The following is a 24,289-nucleotide window of genomic DNA, read 5'->3' on the forward strand; positions in this document are numbered from 1 at the left end:
ATAAAGGACGAGGTGCGTTGCAAAAAAACTGTAATATCGTGTTCCCCGATTTTATTTTGTAATAAAATCAATGAAACAATAAAAGGTTCTCAAATGCTTTTCGTGTTACATACGTGATAATTTCAAACATAATCCATTGGTTGATCCGATCTATCGTATCTTTAAAACTAGTTCCGAGGGTGACAGTTTGATTAAAAAAACTATTTTTTGAAGTACTTCTTTTTGTTTATACAAAAAGCTACTGATGTGTTAAGTAAAAACAAATCCCTTTACTCAAATTTAAACAAAATTGCGATATTGCCCATTTACATAAAAATCGTTGTACCGAATTATATTAAGATCAGCCCTTAATTCGACATAGAACACATATAAGGACTACTTCTGAATGAAGTTTAAATTCTACGTAAATAATACACATACATATGTATTAGAGTGATAGCCGATTTTTTTTTTAGATTTCAAAGAGTGCCGGGTGGAATATTGTGACACTAGGCCTAAATGTTAGATGTTGAAAATTTGAGCCAAATCGGGCAACGATTTCTGGACGCGCATCGAGGTCAAATTTCAGATATATGCAAAATTATACTATTTATATGGAATAAATAGTATAATTTCTGCATTGTTTTCTAGAAATGTATAGATTTATTTATATTAATGAATATTACATTAAACATTTTTTTTTTGGAAGTTAACCCTGCATCTCCTTTGGGTCAAAATGACCCAAAAACTGTATTATCGCCAAAATTCGGAAAAAATGCAAATTTTTCAGATATTTTAAAAATTTTGCTACTAAATAAATACTTTTGCAATTGAATGCAAAAGAATCGAAATGTGTACGTAATTATCGTTGTAATGAGATATAAATGACAAAATTTGGTTAAAAAATGTTAAAGTTATTACAAATTCGCCAGACCATTAACGTGTTTCAGGCCACTTGAACAAAAAATTTAGGAAAAAAAATTAACATATTTCGAGAAAAATTAAAATAAAAGCTAATTTTTATTTAAAATATATCCGAATTTACTTGTGTATGAGATTTTGTCTTCGTAGGATACCGTTAACCTATTCGCAGGTATGGCCAAAAAAAATATTTTTTTTTAACGGCTGTTTCAAATCTCCATTTTTAAATTTTTAAAAATTTTGTTAAACAAATTTCAGAAGTTTCTGATCATCACATTGGGATTTATTGAGATCAAAATAGGAAATAAAAATATGAAAAAATTATGTCAATACCTCTTACAGTGTTCCGTACCTGCGATTTAAATTTTGCAGGTAAATTATAGTCCTTGTAATTTTAAATATGGTCTGAAAGTTTTACTAAAATCGGAAAACGATAACCTTAAATCGTGAAGGTCAAAGGTCAAATTTTTCAATATTTGGAATTTCTAAAGAAAAGATAGCGAAATGTTATATATTTTTGGGCCCATTTTAATAAAATTTTCAGTACTTAACTTTTAGGCCTAGTGTCACAATATTCCAAACGGCACTCTTTAAAATATTAACAAAAAATTTTTTCCATACAACTGATTGTCACTCTAATATGTATATATAAAAATCGTCTTACCGCTTTGTTTGGCGATCAGCATATAATTGGTTATAGCTCCCATATAAAGTCCTTATTATATTGGTGGTGGGTTTTGTTTTATTTAAAACAGTATCGTGCTGTGAAACAGTATCGTGCCAGTTACATTTTTTTGCACATGAAATTGATTCAATAAAACAATTTGTAAGTCAACCAATAATGCAGTTTGTGACATTTAGTCATTCGACTCCCAAAAAAAATTAGTTGTCGAAAAAAAACCAAGCCAATTTCAACTAAAATTTGATTTCTGGTAACGTTTGTGTTTGCCTTTGAGCAGACAAACTCGTATCATAAAAATGCTGTGAGTTTATCATCATCAATATGTATGAGTAGATTTTAAGCTTAAACATTATTTTAAATATTGGTTGTATTCACTTAAATATTTAATTACGAATAATAATTCGAATAATTTAAAAATTACCATTTTCGAATAACGAATAATTGGCACAATTTTATGTAGAATAATCGAATAAAACGAATAAAAGTATATATTTCGACTGGTTCCTCTAAAGAGTGTCAACTCAAAATTTTTCAATTTTCACTTTTTGCTATCATTTTCTCTACTCTTTCGCCAAAACATACAGTTGTATCCGTACAGTTGTTTCATTGTAATGTATTGACAAAAAATAGTTTTTTGCTTCTACTGAACATTTTAAAATTTTGAGTTGACGCTCTTTAGAGGAACTAGTGCGATATGTATGTTTAATATTTTTAAATTGCTTAAAATTTTTCATAATTCCAAATTAAAATAAGTAATAATGACTTACAAAAAATGTATTGTTTCTGAAATTCGACAAATAACTAAAGATAAAGGGAGATTTTAGGGTCTAAACATGAACATATGCTGGCGAAAAATTACCAGAATCGAAACTAATAATCAAAATAATAATTTAATTTTTAAATACGAAGTCAAAAATTGGCTCTTAGAGAATGATTCAGCTTTGTGTTTTAGCAAGACTTATGGCCTAATTTTATAAGACAGAACCAGGGCACACTTAGAAAGGTGACTGCGATAAAACAGCTGATTATTTTTTTTATTCAGTTTGAATTGTCAATTCACTTGTGGTTGTTGTGACGAAAAATACAACAAATCCAAAAGCAAAAACAGCAACAGGCAACTTTGATAGTTCACATACTTTTTAACAAAAACAAAGTACCTGTTGTTTTTGTATTGTTGTAGTGATGCAGTCACCTTTCTTAGTGTGCCCTGGACAGAACAAAACGTTTTTTACAGAAATTTATTGTTTATTTCAGTTTTCATATTTTAAAAAACATTTGTAAACGTAGTTATAGTTTTACGTAAAATAATCGTATTTTATAAAACAAAAGCAAACATTTTCAAACGACTTAAAAGTCAAATTCAAACGTTCATAATTTATCAATCGTTTTTGAAATTTTATTAAATAATTAGCAATTAATTCATCTAATTTCTGCAATATTTGTTCCATGGTATGTAAAATCATAATTTTATAATATTAGACTATTAATGGGAATTTCTTATTGTAAAATAGTCAAAAAAACAAACTTCAAGTCAGCAATGGGATGTGATTTTAGATCACATGAACAAAAATCCTAACATTGCTAGAGGTGTTCCAGTATTTGGAAATAATAGGAAGATTCCTGGGAGGAACTAGCAAAAAAATTAAACGCTATTGGACCGCCACAACGTGATTCAAAAGATTGGAAAAAGGTATGTGTTTTCGCACATCTATTAGTCACTAAGTTATTTGATTGAATTTGGCACAGAAATTTATTGTAATTGATTATATTATAAATCATCTCTTATTTAGGTTTGGGCCGATTTGAGAACTCGTACAAAAAAGAAATTAGGAGAAAATAAATTAAAAGCACAAGGAACTGGAGGTGGGATAAACACGCAGTCAATACTGTCTCCAATAGAGCAAGCTTGTGATTCCATAGTTTTTGTATCTATGGCAGCCAAGCCACCAGACGAGTTTTGTGGACTGGGTCATCAAGAATCTGTTGATGAGATAGTTGTTCAAGAAAAGCAAATGGAAGATATACCAACAGTGTCATTGAGTGACACTCATTACAATGAGACCGTGGTGACTCAATACAGTATACCCCAGCATTCATGTTCTATAAATCAATCTCAAAAAAGAAAATTATCCAATGATCTAGGACAGCAAAAGTTTTAAAAGGGATTTGAATATGAGAGCCTTAAAATTCTTAAAGAACAGGCTAGTATACAAAGTGAAATGCTGGGAGTAGTTAAGGAGCTAGTTGGCACCACTAAACGGATAGCTGATGCTTTGGAAGTATTAGCTAATTGGACAAAGAAGTACTTATTTAATATACCTTTTATGAATTATGTTTATTTTTAGTAAAATAAAAACCTGATAAAGGTTTTTAAAAAAATAAATGTACTATATTTATTTGATTCTAACTGCGCACCATGGTAATAAAATAACTCACGCAAAGTTTTGAGAATCTCACTATTAAGTTGTTCAGATATTCGAACTGCGTGCAGTGATGGCATTGATTTGTACACAGTTTAAAGACCTTCGCTATTATTGTTATCCAGATATTCTAATCAAATACCGCACAGTGGTATAGAAAAAAATAAGAGGGAAATAAAACTTTAACTTCTAAACGGTTAGCCCGATATGGAATCGTTTTAAAAATCTAACATACCCGAGGTGTCCTACTTTGGGGACCCCTGTCCGCGCCCCTGGTGGTCCCATGAGGTCCAAATGCAAAACATAACAAAGATTTATTTCCCTCTTTTTTATATACCACTGTGTACCGTGGTATGGTAACCAAATAAATCGTTAAAAGAATTATATAAGTTATATACTTATAACATTATTCGAACTCTTGAAAATATAACAACACATTTTTTAAAAATTATCTGATAAATGGTTAATGTTTTTATTTTAACAAAATGATATAATTAAAGAAAATATTTGACATTTATGAAAGATTATGAGCAATTCGTCGTCGAATTTCACCAGCTGCATTGTTGTCTATTTCTTCCTCTTCCATAACAAAGTTATCATTGTGAGTAGGAACTTCTGTTGGAAATGGCCAATCATGTTTATAAAATTTACATGCGTTATGAATGCCACAACAAACGTTAACAATTTGAGTTGCCTTTTTAGAAGAGTATAACAATCCTTAAGAAATTACTGTTAAAATTTTTTTAAAATTACGATATGAAAAATACGTACCTCTGTCACCAATAATAACACCTAAAGCGAGCTTTAAGAACACCGTTACAACGTTCAATAATATTTCTACTTTTGCAAAATACTGTATTGTAACTCTCTTCCTGAGTATTAGAAACACTACGAAATGGTGTCATTAAATAAGGTAAAAGTGGGTAACCGGAATCTCCTGAAAATATATTGTTTTAGTTTTCAATAATTCTTAAAAATTAACAACTCTTTTGAAACTACATAGTCCATATAAAATTACATCATTACTAATTATAATCATAAATGGCTATGCTTACCAATAACCCAAGTGTTAACCTTGCCTCTGCTAAATTCGTTTTTAAGATATTGATCTGCGGCACTTGTTTTCCATATGAAAGAGTCGTGATTGGCTCCTGGATGTCTTGCGTCAACAAAATTTATTACCATGTTATGGTCACATATCTAGAATAAATTACCATTATGTTTTCGCACTTCACAAAAATATACATACAGCTTTAATACTTACCAGCATAACGTTTAAAATATAATAACCCTTTCGGTTGTAGTATAAATGTTTTTGCTCCTCCTTTGGCGACTTTATTTTGACATGAGTACCATCTACTACCCCAATAATTCCTGGAAAACCAAATTTTTCATAAAAATTACACTTGATAGAATTTTCTTCGTCTGGTGTTTTTGAAAACCGTATCCATTTACGGCAGAAGTGTTTTTCAAAGATGTCAAGACACTCCTTTATTGTGTTGGATACTTCAGATTGCGACATACACGTTAAGAAGTCATTGCCTACACAATTTTGAAACCTAAAATAAAAAAAGGAAGAATGATTTCAAAGCAACATAGAAACTAGATTTATGTACATATTTATGAGTACTTACTGGACTTCAGGTAGATCTAAGAAGTTATTAGTATCTCTTAAAAAATGCCGTAGAATGCGAATCTCTTTTTTCCGCTGGTAGATATTTGAAATAATCACAAAATTTTAAGTTGAAAACATTATTTTGATATATTTTTACGTAAAAAATTATTTTTTTTATTATGTTGAATAATTAATTATACTTTTTTGATAGATATAAGACATTTATTACGTCTTTTTATTACGTCTTATTTACTTTTCGTTTGACGTGGAACGAAAAGTACGTAGCGCTTTATAAAATATCAATAATTTTCGTTTACGTTCTAAACGTAAACGAAAATTCGTTTTGATTTACAAAATTTGGCCATTAAAAACATCTTTTGATGAAATCCTTTGTTAAAATATATGTATGGTATTTTAATTTTTAGATTATGAAAGTAAATAGTGTCCAACAAAAAAGTCTCGAAATGAATATCAAAAATTTTTGTGTCAAATTCTGAAGAAATGAAATTAACATTTTTAATTACAGATACAAATGGCTATTAAATAAAATATGATTATTCAAAATTAGAGCACTATAAAATTAAAATAAAGAATGTCTAAAAATGTAAAATCCCCAAAAATGGATGTAAATCCCCAACTTTTGTTAAAATCCCCAAATCCCTCCCAACGAAATTAAGTCCCCAAAAAAATATTGAAATCCCCAATTTGGGGACAAATCTCCATCGTCTCAATAGTTTCGGAATTATTGAAAATGGCAGAAATTGTTCAGGTTTATTGCTTTATCGCAAAAGCCACATATATTAGCAACAAAATGAGATATCGATCATAAAAATCGTTTGATTCTTTACGAATTTGTGAAAATGAGCGAATTCACTTAATTATGAATAAATTCGAAAAGAATCCAGAATCAATCCATTTTTTTAATCGATATCTCATTTTGTGCCTATTATATGTGGCTTTGCGATAAAGCAATACATTTTCACGTAAAAAATATATTTTTTTGCTTCAATTTGTTGTTATAACTCCGAAACTACTGATCCTATTGAAACGCAATATATAAACGTATTAAAGTTTGTGTAAATGTCAACTATTCACAGTATATTTTAATAACTTTTTGAGTTATCATTAATTATGTGGATTTTTCAAAAAAACCTATCAATAGAATTGGAAAATTTTACCATTTTTGTCCTTAGGCATCAAATCTAAGGCAGATTGCATTGCTATCAGTAAAATAAAATACATATATCTATAAAAATGGTGATTTTCTACACCATAAGGTTTTTATGGAAGAAAATTTGGGAAAAGTCAGAAAATTGGAAAAATCGAGTTTTTGTATGAAATTATTAATTATTATTCCTTAATGGCTTTCCAAATCTTAGTGTAAATCATGGAAAAGTGCGGTAAATGCGAAATGTTGTATTATTACTCTAAAGTTTGTCTGAAGGCTTAAAATTGGGGCGAGGCGAAGTTCGCCGGGTCCGCTAGTTGAATATATATAGACTGATGCATGGTAAGGATGAATTGATTTATAAAACTGTTAAAAGAGAAAATTTTCGACGCATAGTGGGAGAGATACCGGATAACTTCTTTCAAATAAAATTAGCAAATATTAAAACCCAAAAAACTTGATGTCAACAAAGTAAATGATTTAAAAAGCATGATGTGCTATTTTTCCGCAGAGAATGATCGGATTTTTTTTGAAGAATTGTTCAAGGATACATATGGTCAATTTACAAGGTCTTCTATCATGTCATATTGTCATAATGTTCTAATATTTCACGGCTCGGAGACTAGGCGTTCGGCACAGATCTCTGCAAAAATTATTGAATAAATAATTTTCGTAATTGAAAACACAAAAAATAACAAACTTGTGTTTTCAATTACGAAAATTATCTATTCAATAATTTTTGTATTTAAAGTTCAACCAATAACGGAAATTGTATATTCAATTGTCAAAATTATCAAATTCAAAACTCAAAATTCAATAGAAAATATCAGAAAATTTTGTTTTTGAGCACATGAATACTTGATTCAATTTTGAAATAAATGTTTGAATTAAAATGGTTTAAGAAATAGTTTTTTCTATGTATGAAACTTAATAGATAGCGAAGTCGATAAAGCTATTTAAATTAGCATTCGAAAAACCTCAAAAAATAGTAATAATAAGCGGTCTATAATTTTCGAGATATAAGCGAAAAACTATACAAAAAACCTTTTTATCTTTTTTATGAAAAAATAGCGTTCTAACCTGTTTTCTTTGTAGTTTCATCAGTTTTTAATTCCCGGCTAAAAGTGTAGGGAATCGGGTAGTGAAACTTGGTACAAATTTGCCGGGAATTCCTGGAATAAGAACCCTAGATTTACATCACAATGGGTATAATTTGGAGGATTTTTTTTTGGCAATAACAAACATATTTAAATTATTATTCATATAAAGATATCTTTCAGTGAAGTGTAAATATATTATACTTTTATTTAAATTTCTTGTTAGCAAATAATTCTTGTAAAATAAAATTTTACTCAGTGTCGATATCAAATAATTATTTTTTGTATAAGTACTATATACTAAATATTTTTTCCAACCACCCTAATGTACATTCGTATTCTCGAGAACATACAATTGGTGAGTGTACTAAAAACCAGAAATCTTTTCATGATTGCACCAGTGTTCAATTCTTATACTTGTGTCTACCCGCTTATTAAGAAAAAATCATGTTTTACTGGCAGTAAATTAAAATATTGGCGCATTTATACGACTAAAATTACGAGTATGCAAAGGTATTAAGTTGCTTGGTCTATCTGCATGGTATCAGCTGGTAGATATGTATTGTACTTTATTTACATTTAACACCTCCACTGGCCACACTATAACTCGTACTCTAAATATCTATTCAGTAGGTTGCTACATATTTCCTATTTAATTTACAGCTTTTAAATTGTTCAAAGCAAAATTGTTTTAAAATCGAACAACGTTTGGAGGTCGCATTAGGGTTCCCAATTTCCCAGACTTTTTGCTTTCCCGGGAGGTAATTGATAAATCTTTTTATTCTCGGGAATTCCCGGGAAATTTTAAATACTAAATAAAATTGTTTTCGATTAAATGGTCTCATAATTTTACCAGTGTTCATAATTCCTTTAATAAGAACATAAAATTTCAATTAAACTAATTTTTAATGACAGAATTTTTCTACTGTGGCTTGAATTGAGTGAAAAATATTTTATTAATGTGTTGTTTTTCTATAGCGAACGAGTACTTTGAGTGGAAATTTAACCTGTGTTTTGTTATTGTAACACCCACTCAAAGCACTCTTTCGCTATAGAAAAACAACACATACAATTTTTTATTTGTACAATACAATTTTTCCGATTTTGAACTTTTTTAGACTATTGAGCAATGAAAATTAAAAAAGTCAAATCTAAGGACCACCCTACTACACAGTCGACATAGGTGACCTTGCACTCGTAAGATTTTTTTATATTTGTGAGTCAAAATATTTATGTATTCATAATGAATATGTATGAATGTACTTTTAGTGTTACTAGTGGTTGCAATGGTTGGAATGTTTGGCTCGTGGAAATAATTTTGAAAGGTTCTTGCTGTTAAAAGTAACGTTAATTAAAGTATAATTTTGTATTCTTTGTCTGTTGAAAAAGAGTTGTTTCAGACACGGAAATTGCAACAAGTTAATAGTGTCTGATATGAAAATAGATTTAATAATTGTTAAACCTAGTCGTACCTTAAAAGAAACCATTTATTATTTGTGTAAAACTGTTGAAATGAATAACATTGTCAGGTTTGTAACACATTTTGTTCGGAATGGTTTTAATGCCGTAGTTTTTATTCCGATCGATTTCGTTTTAGGTTTTTCAGATTCCGTGTAACTTATTAACTCAAAAAATATTTAATTATTCTATATTATTCTGATTTTAATTTAACAACGTTTTTAATATTAAAATAAAAGTGAAGTTTTTGGTACAGAAATTGATTAAAATTTTTAGGAAAACAAATAAATACAAAGAAATATCAATTCCACTTTGAAAACTGAAAGTGTTTTCATTCCGAAAGAAATTTTCGTTTTACTTTTTCTGAAGAAGCAAAATGCGGAATTAATTCCTCTTTCGATCGGAATGGAATTCTGTAACAGTCCTGTGTATTTTATAGTATGTAGCTAGATTATTGTGGACATAGATTGATTGATACTATTGGCTAAAATACTTGCACTGCTGGAACTCCAAACTACTATAAACTTTAGCGCATCGCATCGTTTCTTTAAATATTGCGAATTTTACACACAAAAGAAAATTAGGTCGATCATAATTTTCCACCGGCTATTCGCCAAAACGGACGTGAATTTTGTTAAATATTTGTTTGTCCATTTTCAATACCAAAGTTATCTGATCAATAGGGAATATATGGGGAAAATTTCAGCCTCCTACCATGTCTGTAGATCGTCTTAGAATTTTATAAGGTCAACGACCAATATTTTGATGTGTAATAAACGGAATGAATATGATGCATAAAGTTCAAAAAATCAAGTTCGAATGAATCATTTACTAATTTTTGTGAATGGCTAACATTTTAGGAATAATATTTATGCGTTTTCGACTTTCTGTTTAAATTGTATGTCGAACATTATATGAATCAGTAAGTCGACTTACGTACATATTTGTAGGACAAAAACTCACATAAAATCACATGAGGTCTTCCAAGAATGTTTTGTCATAAAAATCAAGAGTGGAAGACAACTTACACATTACAACAACTACATGTGTAAATAAATACACATGAGCATTTCCTTACTGTAAGCCATGAGTCGACAAGAAAGTTATACATACGTATATATAAATTTCAACCGTACATGGATGTTCACTTTTTATGTCAGCTACAAAAACCAAACCACCCATATCCAATCCAGCCATCTCTTCCACAATTCAATGTTTCGGTCAACTTCAATAACAAAAAAAAAGAGAAGAAAAAAGTAAAAATAAAATAGCCTCACAAGTATCGTTTCTGGAATGACAATAAGTTTTAATTAAATTTTAAATAACTCACAGCTCACTCCGCAACGAGAATTTCTTGGCACCCACCCACAAACTTACAAATGGACACTACGACAAAAAAATACAACCACAATCCGTGCCCAAGTACTTAAACGCACACATGTAAAATAACAAAAGTATACATAAGGTGCGCATCAAAATTATAAGGTCATATAATTTTCGTTCTGTTTAGCCATAAATACAAATAGTATAGATTGTTAATATTATTGGCTAAAATACTTACAGTCCGTTGCGCTTAGAAGATATTATTTAAGTATTGGGAATTTCACCCACAAAAGGCACTTTGGTCGACCCGAAATTTTTTTACCTTAATTTTCCCGAATTTTGGACGAAGGAACTTATTTTCTTTGTATCTTGAATTAATGTTCGAAAAATCATCCAATCCAACATTTTCACATTAAAACAATTCTTTTCCCTATCAAATTGTATCTGAAATTTAACAATTATAGTTAATTTTGTCGCACTTTAAACGCACATTTTTAATATTCCCGTTATAATAAGAAAGGTAATGAAAAGGATTTATATCTCAACGACTTTTGAGCAACAAGAATTTTAGCCAAACAATTGCACGACTTTGGAGGCCATTTGACAGGTATATTTGCCGAAACCAAGTTCTCGCCAAATTTTGATTTCAATGGTTGTGGTCGCCGTATGACACGTAGCGACATCCTGTTGAAACCACATCTCGACCGGATCAATGTTATCCATGTTTACAAAAAAAAACAGACAAAACGAGACGAAATAAAAATTACTGAAAAGTCAATCTATAAATCGCCTCGGATTCTTCAGTATTTATAACTCAAAAAAAAGAGTGGATAGTGATAAAAGGCTCTTGTCGATTCTTTAGTATTAGGTTGAGCGAGATAAGTGACAGTTAATCACAAACGATTTTTGACTGCCTTATTTACTTTTCATATAAACTTCCGAATAAAAAAAAAAACATGTGATGATGAAAAAAAAAATTATTCCTGATACAAAAAATCTCATTCAAATGTAATTTAGAGAGAAAATTGGATATCTAGTTATATTGGGATAAATATTGAAAGATATTAAAATTTCGTTAATTTGTCAAAAAATCATCCATGGTATTATATGCCTGCTACTCCACATAAATTCACGTTCCAGAAATTATATCGCTTTCACCATACCTATTGGACTTCAAAAGTTATAGGGAGCACAAAAGTTATAGAGAGATTGAGAGATTAGAGAGAGCATTGAATCTTCAACGATTTTTCGGCAAACTGGACAATTATAATTTTGTAAGCCTTTCGATATGGCATCAGCCTGCAGTTTAAGATTGCATTCATCACAAATTGTTAAATGCTTATATTGCAGGAGCACACCATTTGGGATTTTTCTCTAAAAACAACATATTCATTTTCGTAATTATTTGAAAGGCAGGCTGTCAAAATTATCCGACAAATCGTCATCGGAAGATTCTTTCTTAAAAATATTTTCTTGCGGTAGCATGTTTTGTACACATGCCGTTTTTTATGTATGTATGTCATTCGGGAAAGGAATGTAGCAACAGTAATATTGTCTTTTTGTAACAAAAGTTTTGCTTCCTTAATTTTTTTTGTGCTTCTCTTTCTCCTTGTAAATCTATTTACACACATTTTTTCCAATCGTAAATTATACATATTAAAAAATATTTAACATTTCGAAGTCGGTTACGCGTATATTGGAAAAATCTAAAAATGGTTGTTACTTAAACCAATTTAGAAATAAGTTAGTTTATCTCCTATTAAAACTTAATGTAGTGTAGATAATTGTATAGTGAGGGCTTTACTTATTTATGTAAAAAATAAAAATTTTGTTAATACGATTAGAATATGTAGATATTTAAATATAAAAACAAGCTTTGACAACTTTTAGAATCAAAATGCGAAAAAAAATGATCAGCTGTTTGACTGACTCCACCTTGTATAAATTCGCCTTGGCAGTTCGTAGGTGCCAAAGTATATTTATATTTATAAATATACTTTGGTAGGTGCTATCCTGTTTAAAAATACACCCTTTATTAATATTTTTGGATAAACATAATGAAAAGTATGTGACCTTATAATTTTGATGAACACCTTATGAATATGAGAGCTGGTGTTTGTGTGTAAATTAAATTTTATTTAATAGAAGTGATGCGTTATTAATTTAAACTCTACTCTCATACATACATAAATACATACTTCTAAATAAAAAGTCTTCATTAATTGTATTGAAGTTGGTTTAAGTGCCTTAAACTCTTTATTTTTATACTGGTAGAGTATTTCTGTTGCCCTCAACTTCAAAAACATTTTCCAACTTGATAAATTTTACATGCTAATAAATTTGATGAAAGGATTTTTTTACGAATATGCTGTAATAACAATTTAAAGGTTCTTTTAAATACAAAAATTCTTGTTAACTGAAGTCATTTAATATACCTACGATTTTAAAACTTACTAAAGCAAAGAAGTATGGAAAGAATGGTTATCTTATTTTAGAAAAGTTTGATTTCATATTGCTTTTCTCAGCAGGAGTTTTGTATTAGAATATGTAAACAAATTTAGGTTTTTTTTTGCATGTATTCATCCATTTTTCACTTATTTTTGAAGTAATGTCATATTTCTACAATAATTTTCTGTATTCCCAACATAACTGTATTCTTAAATTTCTTTTTTATTAGCACAGTAGCTATTTACTAATGTTAGATCTTCAAGTTTATCCAAAAAATGTATCTTATTAAGAAAAGTGAGAAGTGAAAAGAAGGTAATATAATAATTTTTTTCTTTACAAACCATTTCCTGAAAATTTTGTATCGAATACAAAAATCAGCCAAATCGCTCCAGCCGTTCTCATGTGATGCCATTACATAAATGGACCATTTCATTTTTATATATATAGATTAGGTGACAAAAATACCAAAATTCGACATCTAAAAATAAGATAAACAAGTTAGAATGCTATATTCGGCTGTGCCCCTAAATATGATGAGAATTGCAGAATAACGTTTGCAATTTAACGATTTATAATTGATATACTTAATATTTGGTTTATATTAGCCGATTGACTCAACATTGTGTTCAAGTGAAGAGGTATTAAAAATAATATATAAAATTTTCATGCAAACGTAATTCGTATATTTTAGATAAGTTCTGAATCAATGAAAATCAGCAAGTTTTATACTTCTGATATGTCAACAAACAACTTGATCATGAACCATATTGTAAACATTGTTTAGACAATGGAAAGTAAAATATAACGGCCTCAATTTTCTATATAAAAAAAACAATATTTTTAAAAATGATATCAATGTTTTTCAAAAATATGTTTAAAAGCTTTAGAAAATATATTTCATTAAAACCGGTTGTCTGACAAAAACCGGTTTCTAAAAAACCGAAAAGTTAAAGAAAACCGAAACCGGTCAAGTTTACAAAAATGAAAAAACCGGTTGACCGGTTTTCGGTTACGGTTTTGGATACTCTAATATTCACCAACAAAATGAGTAAATTCTTTAAGTATTTAATAAAACGAATTGCTTTTATACGAAAACTCTTTAAATTATTTTAAAAATTTAACCTTTTTCAAATTTGGTTGCTGAACTATATTTTCAGGAAAAAAATCGTCAACTCATCACTTTGCTATTTTGGAAGCAAAATATCGTCAAAGTTAGTAGTAGTTGGAAAAAATTTGAATATGGCATGAAGCCTGACCTTGCCACAACTAACTACATATATATGTATCATTCCTTGGGCAAATGCAGGCAACCTAAATTCTATACTACAGAAGACAAACAACTTTTTCGTAACTTCACAAAAAAACATTACTAATAAAACCACGAAATTTTACACATAATATAAACATTTAGAAAAATATTTTATGTTTTTTTTAAGTACACAGTATTGTAATACATTTTTTTTAGTTATAACTAGGGGGCGGATTTTAATGCATTTATTATTGGAAAATATGCGCCTAAAATATGCTTCAAAAAAATCAAAATATGACCTAAAATTTTAAAAAATATGCACTTATATTTTTGTGCCAGCAGTTAGAACTCTTTAAATTATACCAGGAATTAAACAATTAAAGTTCTAAAACTATTTTTAACATAACTTTTCTTCCGAAAAAACGATGTAATATCTTGGTATGAATACTTGTTTAAAGTCATAGAGGTTCTATATTGTGACTTTCCTTTTAAAATCATCAGTATTTTGATCGTGCTGTAAAGTAGCATCCACTCTTAATTTTTATCTTGTAATAATTCAGAAATTAAGCAATTAGTAAATGTATCCCTTATAGACGGAAATTGTTGATAATGTCTGATCACTTGGCTGACTACAATTTATATATTTTGGGTCATTTGACGAGCTATTTGTAATGCAGAGAGAAGTCAATTGGTTACTTTATACATCGCATGTAATCTAGCATAAAGACAACTGTCACTTAAGTGTCTATGTAATCTATAGTGTAGGGACTTTAAACGTTAATAGTGTAGTGCATTTGTCTCTAAGTTATCCAAATTCACTAGTTTACGACAGTCTCGTAGAACGGCTTGGAAATGACTGTCAGGAGCGGTTAAACTAAACTTTTTTTTAAATTTTTGAAATGATAATTTTCAATTACTGATAGAGATTAAGTTCTTCATTTCTCTATCAGTAGTTTTTCGATGTCGAACGAAGTTAGTCGATAAAATTTACTGCTATTTCTATAACAAATTCGACAAAAAAATGTTTGTCGAAACAATGTATTGCCCATTAACGACAAAAAATTATATTTTTATTAAAAATTGGCATAATATGCATATAAATATGCATTTTGAAGTAAAATATAACAAAATATGCATTATCAATAAAATATGCAAAAATATGCACTAACAAATCGATGCCATTTTGCAGCAAAATGTGCGATTCGGATAGATAATTAGTCTACATTGTATTTGGACGTTCGAGAAAAAACATGCATTTGCATATAAATCCGCCCCCTAGTTATAACATATTTGATTAAAAAAATCACTTTTTTCTTAATGCAATTTTTTACTTTTTTCAGCTTGAAAACATTTAAAAAATGTAAACTTTCACAGCTGTTTTTATATAAACTGAGTGGCCAATTGGCATACATTTTTGGCATTTATGTCGTCGAAGTGATAGGAATTCAACATTTTAATTATAACCTCAAAAATTGGAAATGGGCTCACAGTGGACTGGTAAAACTATATGAAAGGATATACAGTAGCGATCATAAAAAATGCAACGCTATGTAATGTGATTTTCAACAGCACTGATTTTGCCCAAAAGGGTATACAATTGTCCACACCTGCTGTTTTTATATTCTTATTGATTATTTGCAATTATTGTATGACATTTTGTCCAATATTTTTTAAGTAAGGACTATAATTATAAAATTTTTAGTAAAAAAAGTGTTAAAGTTTTGAGAGAAAATTTAAAAAAAGGTAGGATTACACGATAGCCGCAATAAACCAATTTTATACCATTTTTATTGTGCTGAATTGGGACCCAATAAAGAAATTGTCCCAATCAAATTCTCGGTAATCACATGATTGCCTCATTTTACATAAATTTTATTGTCGTAAATTGCGCATTCCAGTCACACGATTGTTCTAGATTCTAGAATACGGCAACTATGAGAAACAGCTGTTGTGCTAGATGTTAAATTTTGTTTACATAAATATGGGGCATTTCATGTCAAGTGAACCAACTTTTGAAATCGATGTCTTCCGATCGGGATGAAATTTGCACCAAGGTTAGCTCTATTGGATAGTAACTCAGACACAATTTTTCAACAACATCGGTCGAGAACTCTCTGAGTTATAGGGGGTAAAATTTTGACAATTTGGTCAAACAGGGGTTTTTTCTTATCCATGTAACTTATTACCTATTGTTCTTAGCAAAATGTGTCCCAAATAGTATAGATAGCTATTTCTTCGATCTTTCGAAAAAAAATATTTAAAAAAAAAAATAAAAAATTTTTAATATTTTTTTTCCGAAATCAAAAACTTTTTTGGCTTTTTTTTAAAACACGTCCTTTTTTTTTTTTTTTTTTTTTTTCTTAAAATAAAGTTTAGATATTTTCCTTGAACACCTACTTGGTCGCTTAGTGGGATGCGAGTGGGATATCTATCAAAATAAATATTTTGTAACTCAAAAAAGACAATTTTTGACTTTTTTTGCAAAATCAAAAACTTTGTTGACTTTTTTTTTTCAAAATGGACCCTTTTTTAATTTTTTTTTTTAGGTCAAACAAAAGCTTAGATATTATCCTTGAAGACCCTTTTGGTCGCTTAGTGGGATGCGAGTGGGATATCTATCAAAATAAATATTTTTTAACTCAAGACTTACAATTTTTGACTTTTTTTTTTGCAAATACGATTTTTTTTCCAAATGGGCCCTTTTTTAAAAATTTTTTTTGTAGTCAAAAGAAAGCTTAGGTCCATTCCTTTAAGATATTTTTAGTCCCTTAGTGGGATGCGAGTAGGATATCTATCAAAATAAATATTTTGTAACGCAAGACATACAATTTTTTAATTTTTTTTTTTGCAAAATCAAAATTTTTTTCCAATATGGGCGCTTTTTTAATTTTTTTTTTTTGCTTAAAAGAAAGCCTAGGTCCATTCCTTTAAGATATTTTTAGTCCCTTAGTGGGATGCGAGTGGGATATCTATCAAAATAAATATTTTGTAACTCAAGATATACAATTTTTGATTTTTTGGCAAAATCAAAAACTTTTTTGACTTTTTTTTAAAATGGGCCCTTTTTGTAATTTTTTTTTAAGATGGTTTTGATCGCTTAGTGGGATGCGAGTGGGATATATATCAAAATAAATGTTTTGTAACTCAAGACATACAATTTTTGTGTTAAAACATTTATTTTGATAGATATCCCACTCGCATCCCACTAAGGGACTAAAAATATCTTAAAGGAATGGACCTAGGCTTTCTTTTGAGCAAAAAAAAAAATTAAAAAAGGGCCCATATTGGAAAAAAATTTTGATTTTGCAAAAAAAAATTAAAAAAGTGTATGTCTTGCGTTACAAAATATTTATTTTGATAGATATCCCACTCGCATCCCACTAAGGGACTAAAAATATCTTAAAGGAATGGACCTAAGCTTTCTTTTGACTACAAAAAAAATTTTAAAAAAAGGGCCCATTTGGAAAAAAAATCGTATTTGCAAAAAAAAAAGTCAAAAATTGTAAGTCTTGAGTTAAAAAATATTTATTTTGATAGATATCCCACTCGCATCCCACTAAGCGACCAAAAGGGTCTTCAAGGATAATATCTAAGCTTTTGTTTGACCTAAAAAAAAAAATTAAAAAAGGGTCCATTTTGAAAAAAAAAAGTCAACAAAGTTTTTGATTTTGCAAAAAAAATCAAAAATTGTCTTTTTTGAGTTACAAAATATTTATTTTGATAGATATCCCACTCGCATCCCACTAAGCGACCAAGTAGGTGTTCAAGGAAAATATCTAAACTTTATTTTAAGAAAAAAAAAAAAAAAAAAAAAAGGACGTGTTTTAAAAAAAAGTCAAAAAAGTTTTTGATTTCGGAAAAAAAATATTAAAAATTTTTTATTTTTTTTTTTAAATATTTTTTTTCGAAAGATCGAAGAAATAGCTATCTATACTATTTGGGACACATTTTGCTAAGAACAATAGGTAATAAGTTACATGGATAAGAAAAAACCCCTGTTTGACCAAATTGTCAAAATTTTACCCCCTATAACTCAGAGAGTTCTCGACCGATGTTGTTGAAAAATTGTGTCTGAGTTACTATCCAATAGAGCTAACCTTGGTGCAAATTTCATCCCGATCGGAAGACATCGATTTCAAAAGTTGGTTCACTTGACATGAAATTCCCCATATACCAAATGTTAAACTATTTGTGAAAAAATGGTTTGTTCACTAAAAAAAGAATAAAATTGTGTCGGCTTTAATTATCGTGTGTGGACTTGATGAAGAAAAAAATTAATAAAAGAAAAGAAAAGAAGAAATGTTAAAACAAGTATATGGGTCAGAGAGTGGCTCACAAAAATAAGCACTGAATTTCCCATAACACCATATCACTTTTTTAAATTATAATAAATACTATAATGATAACTTATTTACTTTCGAAAATAAATGCTGGTACAAATAAATATTTCGAAAAAAAAAATAATATTGCACTGTGGTTCCAAATCAAAATCTAGGTGGACAAAATTATGAAAATCGGTATCTTCAGAATTGGGAAAAACTAAGTTTTTTCGGAAGCTGACAATCTGCTGACAATCTCTTCCAATACAAATGGGTTTTTCAATTGGACATTTCGTTTTCTCCACAGAAGCGCCAGAAGATCAACAAATTTTGAATCATATTTTCGTTAATTTTTTTTATATTTTACTGCTTTACTAAATTAGATATATATCAATTGTTTTACCATATAGAAATTCATACTTCAAAACGTAGATAAACATTGATATAGGCTTTTATTTAGTGTATATCTTATATTTATGGACCTCTCCATTTTCCTGTTATAGTCTTTAAACTTAGGTCTCAAATATATCGATATTTATTTTTCTAAGAATATTATATAGCTTGCCAAAACAAAAGACCGTCGAAGCCCGTCCAATGACTACATGCATCATTTAAAGAAACTTCTGGGGAATGTCTTTGTAAAAAAATTGTAGACGCCAGCATCCGCCGAAATACTTTTTTTTAATTTTTACGGAATGGAATTTTTAGAAATATTTCTTTATTTATTATTGATTTTTATATATTTAGACCCTACTGTAACTTGAAATATAGTATAGATCCTTTTAAAAACTTAGTTTCAGAAACACATGAAAACGTATTTTTTTAATTTTTTATTAATGTTTTTTATATATATATCTAGACCCTACTGTAACTTTAAAAAATGTTTATATTGATCTTTTAAAATTTTTTTTTTGGAATCGGAGATACCAATTTTATATAAAAAGAGCGCCAAATAATTTTGACCACCTATATTTTGATTTGGAACCACAGTGTATTGGCGCGAATTTTATTCTTTGATTGTCGCACTAGAAGACAATAAAAATTGGTGTGTTTTTAACGTTTTTATTGGTGCATTGTTGCCTCTCAAGCTTTCACATGATTGCCGCACCAGGGTTGCATTTGATTGGTCCTAATAAGCACAATATTGTTGTGGTTTGACATATGAGCCAATAAGTTGTGAAATCACATGATTGAGGTATAAAATAGACCAATAATTGGTGCATTGCGGCAATCGTGTGATCCTACCTTAAGAAAATAGACTTCATTTTTAAAATTTTGAAAAAATAATTATTAAAAATTGCTAAAAACTATAACAATGTTGCATTACCATCATTTACTATTAATACAAAGGAATTTAAGGACATTCAAATTCAAAAGGATAAACATTTATTATTTAGATATAATTTAAAATTGTGTTATGAATAGAGTGCCGAAATAATTTTTAAGGATAGTTTTGGAATGGATTTTATTAAAATAAAAATTGAAAAAATCAAGCTGTGTTATTTGATCCATGAAATGTGACATCATATATTTGATGCTACCCAAAAGAACACATGTGGACATTTATCACTATTGCAACATCCAAGCGATAATATAATGATGCAAATATAATCAGGAAAAACCAATGCAATAAACCACATATTATTTACAAAAATAAATTATGCGCCTATGATTTTCGAAGCAGGTCCATTATGCTTAAAATAGTGCAGTCGTACGATATGGAAGGTCAATTAACGTAATTTTAATTTATTCGAATCTGATAGTTTAGATCTGTTACTCAGGCAGTCTGGTCAGAGATATTCCCTTAAATATTAAATTAAAATGGTAAACAATTGCGATAGCTTAGTAATCACGTAAGCTAAAGATAGGATTCTATGAAATAGGAACAGTGTCAAATTTAATATTATTTACAGTTGTCTTCCTCTGTGTTGGAATTCGTTTTCTTACCAAAATAAATGGATATTTGAATATGATTTCATTATTTGCAATTTTTGAAGACCACATAATGTAATATGATTCTAACATTAATTAGTCATATCCTTTTGCTATTGAGCTCTTATACACTCAGTTTTCTGCACACCATCACAATTATTTGATTTCCTTTTCATAGAGAATATCCGCAAGATTTTAAATTGGTAAAGAAATAAATAAAAATTCTTAAAATTTTCTTGGTTTTCGAACAATTCACCATATTGAACGGAAAATGCATCCTTCGGTAATTCTGTTATCCTTTGTAGATTTCAAATCCTTGAATTTGTTAGTATTAACAGTAAATTACTGTATTGTAACAGTATTATAGTTTTTAGCAATTTTTTATAATTATTTTTTTACAAAGTTTTTTTTTGCTCGCACAATTTTACCACTGTTTTTACTAAAAATTTTATAATTATCCTTACGTAAAAAATAATTGGACAAAATGTCATACAATAATTGGCTATGATCAATAAGAATATAAAAACAGCAGATGTGGACAATTGGATACCTTTTTGAGCAATATCAGTGCTGTTGAAAATCACATTGCATAGCGTTGCATTTTTTATTCTCGCTACTGTAGAACGACGCATATTTTGTATTACTCAGTTCAAAACATACGGATTTTGAGTTGTGACGTTGTTGCAGCAAATGAGCGATATGTAAATGTTAATATATTTTAATTTTTGTATTTTTGTAAAATTCCGTATATTTTTCAATTTAAATATTTTATTTTTTAATGTCTAGATTTGCCTAAATCATAATTTTTCGATTATAACTATTAATATTTAACATTCGAGACTATAATGCCGAATTCGTTTTCGTTAGCGTTGACGAATTAAGAGCATACATTTTTAAAATACACAGTTCGGCCAATTGTTTCAACTTGAATTCGATTACTATTATATCTTAAGAATTCTGAACATAGAACATTTGTTGAATTTGTATTTTTTTAATTATAACAATAGAATTTGCGTTCATTTGTTTGAATATTGCTTATGGCGCCAGATTTCCAATCGAACTTTTTTCTGTGTGCATTGAATAAAGAAAATACAATAAATAGAATACAGTAAAAAAATATTAAACATTTATATTTGGAAATGCTGTGACCATTTTTCCGATCTGAAGTAGAACTAACTCTCTTTGGCGAAAAGTTTAATTGTTAATAACTTTGATTAATATCAAGGTTGGCTACCGTTACCGAAATAACTGCAAATATGAAAATACTAATTTATTGAAATCTCAGTTCAAAAATTAATATATAATAAAATAATACCAACTATGCAAATTTTGGTAAATTTGATTAATTACACTGTGCTAATTGGAAAAACCCGGCGGGTTAACCTAATCCAGTGGTGCTAACCGTTTTTTTTAGGTTAGATTTTGTTTTCGAGATATACCGTTATTTCGAAAATGGAGAAGGTTGCACAATGTATATTCGCGTAACTCAAAAACGGTTTAGCTTATTGAATAAACTAAAAAACGAAATTCCGCACAAAAAAATTACCTTTATACAAGACTTTATTTTTCAATCTGCGCAGTCGTTTTAGAAATATAATTTTTTTTAGCAAAAAAAAAATAATTTTTAAGCACAATTTCGAAATTTTAGTTTTTTAAAACGGCATAAATTATTGGAAAATGCAGCTACGCTGTTACAAACAAACAAGTCCTAAATGATTAAAATCGGTCCACAACTTTTGATTTTATTCACAAATATAGTTACGCGAATATATCACACACCCAGTTCAAAAGTGACACAACTCAAAATTCATTTTTCGGATTTATATACTTAAACTATACACAATACACTTGTTTATCTATAAAAAAAATCAGTGTATTTGTTGTTAACTGTTGCTAAAAAAACGGTTATGTCTTTCATTTTGTTTCAATTGGTGTATAATTTTTTGCGATTTCTAAAAAATTATAATTTTGACTAGTGTCACTTTTGAACTGGGCGTGCGATATGTTGAGCAAACTCCTCCATAATGGTATATCTCGAAAACAAGAGCTAACCTAAAAAAACGGTTAGCACCACTGGATTCAGCGTACTTGAATTAGGTTAACCTGCCGCACAGTGCTTTGTTCAATGGACAAAAATCAAAAACAAGATCATGTCATTGATATTAATGAAATTTATATTTTTGAATAGACAACTAAATAACTCATTCGTGAAAAAAAGATTTTTTTATAAATATCTCTTTTTGTCGTCACTAGAGGTCGCTAAACTTAGTACATTTTCAACATAAATTGTATGGAGAAAAATATATTTTTTTATGGTTAACTCAAATAATTGTTAAAAGTTCGTTTTAAAAGATATAAACCTGCGATTGGCTGCAAATGAAAGAATATGAATGTGGAATTATGGAAAAATACTATTTTTGTCAAAAAATGTTTAACTGTTTAATCTGCGCAATTTTTATTAAATAAAATTTTTTTTATTTATTTTTTTTATATTTTTATATTTTAAAACTTTGTTGGAATATTAGTAAAATATATGTTAATCGATTTTGATTATGTTTTACTATAGAATAATCTTAAGAATTATCTTTAAGAAAATGTAATCATTAGTTGTCCTTTCGTATGAAAACTATTAAAATTTAGTTTTTGTTTAAATGTATAAATTCACAGTTCGTAAATTTTCAATTTGATGGTTTCGGGAAATAGCTCCAGAATGTTGGTTTTTTATAAAATAATACCGTTTTTTCTTTTAAATAACTAAGAAATATTGCGTTATTTAATAAATATAGTTTTATGGCATTCGGTTCTTGATGTTGTATGTTTTTTTTGCTGAAATCCAAAAATATGCCAAAGTTTGATTTAATTTTGCAAAAAAAATATGTTAATAGATTTTAATTTTTCTTTAATTTAATCAAATCCCTGTCTCTTATCTTTTATAATGTGAAATCATTATTTGTCCGTTTTGACCCATAAATAATACATTTTTACCGTAAATGTAAGTAATTCAATAATTGTATATAACCTACATATCCTTAGGTTGAGATAGTAATATGAGCTTCTGCTGATATTAGGAACACATAAAGTATAATCCAACATCCAGTTTCTAATATTACAGCAGAACCAAAAGGCTATCAACATTTGAAAATGTCCGTCCATCCGTCCTTCCGAATTTAGAAAATATATACAATATTTCAGTATTTTTTTTAAAAAAGGATATATGGCAGTTATGTAAATCCTTGCTAGAATTGAAATGTTAATAACTAAATTAATCTGATATTATAAGAGAACAATAATTTCTGAAAATTAATAATTTTATTCAGGTTTATAGGTTTTTTAAGGAAAAGGATGTATGGCAGCCACCCGAATCCTTGCTGCGATTGTAATAAAAATTTTCACAAACAACAATAACTTTATTAAAATGATTATAACCAAAGTGGTTCCAATTTTTCAATAGCCTAATTTTAAATAAATTGTGTACATATTAATACAAGTTTGTAGGGAATGATGTTGATTTGTTTAACATGGTACAAATTTTGAACCAATTAGATGATTTTAGAAGCACTTATAGATTTTAAAAAAAGGATATATGGTAGTCATGTAAATCCTTGCTAGAATTGAAATGTTAACAACAAAATTAATGCTTGGTTCCAAACCGATTTTTACGAATTTTTTTAAAAAAAT

General features: G+C 28.6%; 1 pseudogene; it reads right to left on the reverse strand.

The window, feature by feature from the left end:
• Positions 1–4,516: 4,516 nt before the first annotated feature.
• Positions 4,517–11,386, reverse strand: LOC135948825 (putative nuclease HARBI1; annotated as a pseudogene).
• Positions 11,387–24,289: the final 12,903 nt, after the last annotated feature.

The sequence above is a fragment of the Calliphora vicina genome, chromosome 1, assembly GCF_958450345.1.
Source record: "Calliphora vicina chromosome 1, idCalVici1.1, whole genome shotgun sequence".
NCBI lineage: Eukaryota > Metazoa > Arthropoda > Insecta > Diptera > Calliphoridae > Calliphora > Calliphora vicina.